The sequence below is a fragment of the Gavialis gangeticus genome, unplaced genomic scaffold (assembly GCF_001723915.1).
Source record: "Gavialis gangeticus isolate Ggan-Ray unplaced genomic scaffold, GavGan_comp1, whole genome shotgun sequence".
Classification (NCBI taxonomy): domain Eukaryota; kingdom Metazoa; phylum Chordata; order Crocodylia; family Gavialidae; genus Gavialis; species Gavialis gangeticus.
Genome location: NW_017729025.1, coordinates 41,381,873 through 41,386,939, shown reverse-complemented (window position 1 = coordinate 41,386,939; position 5,067 = coordinate 41,381,873). Strand labels below are relative to the sequence as shown.

At 41.1% G+C, this 5,067-nt stretch overlaps 1 protein-coding gene and 1 long non-coding RNA gene across 5 annotated transcripts in view; both read right to left on the bottom strand.

The window, feature by feature from the left end:
* FOXN3 (forkhead box N3) overlaps nucleotides 1-5,067 on the bottom strand; it is a 415,590-nt gene that overhangs the window by 242,713 nt on the left and 167,810 nt on the right. The gene's annotated exons all lie outside the window — the stretch shown is intronic.
* Nucleotides 446-5,067, bottom strand: part of LOC109298540 — a 25,963-nt gene continuing 21,341 nt past the window's right edge. Inside the window, exon 3 of the long non-coding RNA XR_002097640.1 lies at nucleotides 446-2,632. This is a non-coding gene — a long non-coding RNA (uncharacterized LOC109298540). The remainder of the gene's footprint in view (nucleotides 2,633-5,067) is intronic.

Sequence of the window (5,067 nt, the reverse complement as noted above, 5' to 3'; positions counted from 1 at the left end):
CCACTGCCCACATCCTTCCAGGTTGAGAAGGACCCATCCACTACCACCCTCTGGGTGCGGCCCTCCAGCCAGTTGGCGACCCATTTGACTGTGTGGGTGTCTACACCACAGCCTCCCATTTTCTTAATGAGAACGGGGTGAGAGACAGTGTCAAAAGCCTTCCGGAAGTCCAGGAAGACTATGTCCACTGCTACCCCTGCATCTAATGATCTGGTGATCTGATCATAAAAAGTCACCAGGTTGGTCTGACAGGATCTGCCACTGATGAACCCATGCTGATTGCCCCTAAGCATGCAGTCCCCTGCTGGCCCCTCCTGGATGTGTGCCAGAATTATTTTCTCAAACAGCTTGCCTAGGATCGAGGTAAGACTAACTGGCCTATAGTTTCCTGGGTCCTCCTTCCTCCCTTTTTTGAAGATTGGAACCACACTGGCCCTCATTGAGGCCATTGCTCCTCTTCCTGTCCCCTATCTCCATCTTCCCTGTGATCGCTCCTCAGGTATTTGAAGACTTACAATATCCAACCCGAACCCTCCTTAGTCTTCTCTTCTCCAGACTAAGTAGCTCTTTCAGCTTCATGCTAGCCTAATAAAATAAGATGGGAGGGACCTAGAATACAGAAAAAGCCACACACATCTTACAAAGCCAAGCAACCTCCTAACCTTATTTTGTTTAAAGTATCTTTGCTTGCTGCTGAATGTCATCTTTCCTGTGACATGCCTTATTGTTCCTGGGTAAGTTCAGCAGGGAGGCTGAAGCTTTTCAAAGACACACAGGGAAAAATCCTAGCTTCCAATGGCTCCTGACTCTTGTGAGCAGCTTAACAGCCCTTTATATCTCTGCATATGCCCCATCCAAGTCTTTATCCTTCCTAAAATATCAGGCACAATTCCTGGGTTCTAGACAAATGTTCATTAATTAATTACTAAAAGATTTGTCAGTGCAAGCAGTGTATATTGGAGAAAAAAATAACAGGCGTAAAAATTAGGTACTTAATTATGGCTCGAGAAGAAGATACCCTGCTGAAGCAGAAGCAACCATATGGTCTACCTTTGGGGCAGACCAAACAATGGCACCAGATGTGTTGTGGGAATATGCTTATTAGCAGGAAGCAGAGTATACAGGGTACTTAAGCAGAGTTTCTGCCTTCTAGATGATAGCCCTCCAGCTGCAAAATGGAGCTCAGAGCCATGCCTTATCTTAGATAATGAGCATTAACAGCAGTGTCCGTGTACCCTATTGCACTCAAGGAGTGCTGACACCCAGACTCCGGGCACTCCCTATGGAACGTTTAAGCGGAGCCTGGCTCTCTACTACCTGCATGAGATCACTGGGAGGGAGGCAGCTTGCTGCGACTCCAAGGCCCCAGCTGAGCTGGCCATAACTAAAGGGCCCTGTAGGGGAGCAGTTCATTCACCTAGTGATTTTTTAAGTTCTTGAATGTAAGAAAAGAGACACTTGCTATTGCCAAACCAGCGTACAGCAGATGAACAAAATGAGGTTTCATGAAGACATGTGCATCCTCACAGCTGAGGAACCAGTCCACGAGATAGTTTACTACACCTAATGAATTTATTACCCCTCCTCCTCCAACTAATAATAATAATAATTTTCAAGATGTTTCATTCTCTCGGTTTTCAAAACAACCCAGATTTCCTTATGTTGCATGAGTTTGATTTACAGAGCAGCCTCTCTCCAAATCCATGACTGATTTCCTAAGGGATGGGCATTATGACCAAGGTTGGCTAGGCCAGAAGCATCACTGGACAGGAGAGATGGGTAAGAAATCATGGTTTCAGGACCCTGTATATGTCATTCTTCTACCACAGCAACAATAAAATACTGTAGGAACTCCTTGTTGCTGGAGTACTATATTCAGAGCAAGCTGTGTTTCCTTAGAACTACAGTATTTTTTTTCCATAATGGTCAGGCCCATTAATGTAAAATGCCTAAACATTAGATAACTGTAAAGCTGTTTCAGCACGTCTTCAACTCCTTTTCGAATCAGGAGTCTGTCATTTAAGTCTCTTCTCACCCAGCCTCAACAACAGCTTTGGCAATTCTACTTAGGATGTCTGCTTATATCTCACTATCACTGCTCAATATGTCACATTTGGCAATAAGCTCAGTGTAAACCTGGAGTTAGAATAGAGAGACAGAGACATGGAAAGTTTGACCTGAAGATCTTTGACAGTGCAAACCACTGCACCAAGCATATTTTCAGAACAGTAATTAATACAATATATTTCAGCTGCCTCGAACACCTTTGCTAGCAAGTAAATAGATTTGAAAAGTATGCAGATACCTTCCCAAAAAAACAAAGAAAACAAGTGATAATTTTAGAGAAGTTTCACTCTTCTCATTTTTACACTTGGAACCAAAATATTGAATGAAGAATTCTCAAGTTCATAAACATGGTCTAGTTTAAAATAAGAATTTTCCCCTCAAACTACATTTATTCATGCTCTTTTCCTAGGAGGTTATTCTGCATTATCAGAGCACACACCCAGGCCCAACACAAAGGGGTCCAAACCTGATTTTCTGTTTCCTTACCCAACGTGCAGCCTCTTCAAAATGTATTTCAAGTTTTGAGGTGTTATTTAAATAGTACCTGGACTTTATCATTTTTATACTAAAGGCAAGGCAAGTTCTTCAAATTCACAGAAGAGAGTCAACAGACACAAACTAAACAAATGACAGAACATGCTACAGAGAAAGCTTCTGATCTTGCAGGCACCAGCAGAAGTCAGCCGCTCTTTAGTATGCTCTCTTGTCTAATTTGGTAGAAAACAGGATATGAAAAGTCAGACAAAAAAAAATTAGAGAAAAGGTCACACTGAATAGCAAGACAGTGCAGTAACTGCATCTCCTACCCCAGAGAGAAGTCAAAACTCTAAACCCACACAATACACACCTACCCACCCGGGTTTTCCCCAGTTTTTTTAAAACTTGTGCATCTCATGTTTCAAAATGTTACTGTTACACATTACTATATGACTGGCATGAGTTGTATCCTCAAGAGGATACAACTGATGAGATTACTATTAGAAACACATTAACGAAGTTTAGAAACCGAGATGCAAAAAGGGGAAAGGGGGCAGGCAGTTGTTGGAAGGGGTATTAGCTGTGGCTGGAATGAAGTATCATTCAATGCTGCAAAGAGGGGAGTGAGCAGAACAACTTCTAGGGAGCTTTGTTTGCTAGGATGGAGAAGCTTCTGGAAGGTGGGGCAGGCATAAGGTTCTACAGAAAACTGGTATCATTTTGTACTCCTTAGTGTTTACTAAGTGGCCATTACTCATCCTATTTATATTATATGTGAGAGCTGTTGATCAATATTGCAAAAGGGTGATTAGTGTTTAGTGATTAAACATCAGTATATGACCATCTGATTCAACATGCCTGAAGTGGAAGGAAGTGGTAAGAAACAAGCGATTGCATGGACTTAAGTAATGAAAACAGACAATTCATCTGAAGTCAAATGTTAATGTTGTCAAGATTTGTTAAGTGGCAAGGTAGAAGAGATTTATGGTATTCTCAGAACAGAGAGAAAAATTATTTCCTGAAGTTATTCAAAATCAAGTATACCATTGAGTGAAACTGGCTACTGAAATAGAAGAAAAGTGTTCTTTTACACTGTTGTCTGATACTGCAAGTGATGTCAATGTCACGCTTATCATAGAAACATGGCCACAATAATCAGCTGAGTCAGTCCCAGGTCTTCAGGAACTCTTCGACAGAAACTTTACTTCAGAAATCCAAAAATTCTTTGACACCCCAAAACTGGCAAAGAACAAGCAGTTATTACAAAAAAAACTGAAGGCAGAGACTTGGCCTTCAGAAGATGGTTACAACTGTTTTTATGTTAACACAACCTTCAACACAGCACAAAGATTACCATATCTTCTCACTTTTAGCACATCACTGGATATAACATGCACCCCATTTTGGGAATCACCAGGTAGGAAGAAGCTCTTACCTTGGAGTACCTAGCACCTGGCATTTCCAAGGCTAGAGCCAAGCAATGACCCCAGGGCTATGCAATGGGTCCAGCTGCTGACTGACCTTGCAAGTCAGTCCAATCCAGCATGTAGTGCCATGTCAATGTACTGGGAGGCTCCGCAGGAGTCCATAGATTTAGCAGTAGTGGAATGGTGGCAGTGTTAAATGCAATGGCTCACTGACAAATCTCCAGAACCCTCGGGAATCAGTATTTCATGCATACAACATGCACCCATATTCCCCCCAGCTGGCTTGCGAGGGGGGGAAGGATGTTCATGTTATATGCAAGAAAATGTGGTAACTTAAAGAAACTACTGAAGTATTTCAGCCTGAATATACTCCTCCAGACAGATTTAAATTAATAGCTCTATTACTAGATGAGAAAAGAAATGTAGAAAAAGGACAAATTTAAAGAAAAACTCAGATCAGCAAGAACATTAGCACAAGATGGATAATCAAGCATGAAAATGACAAGCACGTATGCAAAGAAAAATGCATTCTTTCAGGAAGAACTAACTAGAAACAACATTTAAGCTGCTGCAAGAGGTTCTATCCAACAATGCAGGAAAGAGTATGGCAAAGTGCTCTTTGCAATCTACTCAGATCATGAGGACAAGAAGATTTGAGAACTTCTTGGGTGTAATGATGCTACACCATTGAATGAGTACTGAACATTTTAACTGAACCCTTCTGAGGTAGCTGTTCCTTTCTTAAGAATATTGAAGTATATTAAACTATCACCACCAGTTGATAAAAAGAAGTTAGTTACTTCTGGTTTTCAATAATACTTGAAGAAATTCTTCAGTACATTCTCTTTGTGTATCTGCATCCAAACACCATTAAGTGTAGAAATTTGTACTATACACAAGAACTCACTGACAAACACACAGCAAACAGCTCTGTGGAGAAGTACTAAAAAACTTAAAAATGACTAAAAGGTTTGAAAGAAACTTGACAGATTATATATAGCCTTAACAAAGCCTCTGGAATATGGCTGTAATATTGTTAACTCATGTGACTTATAGCGAGCTGATCACCTTCACCATCCACCGTAAAGCTGGCAAG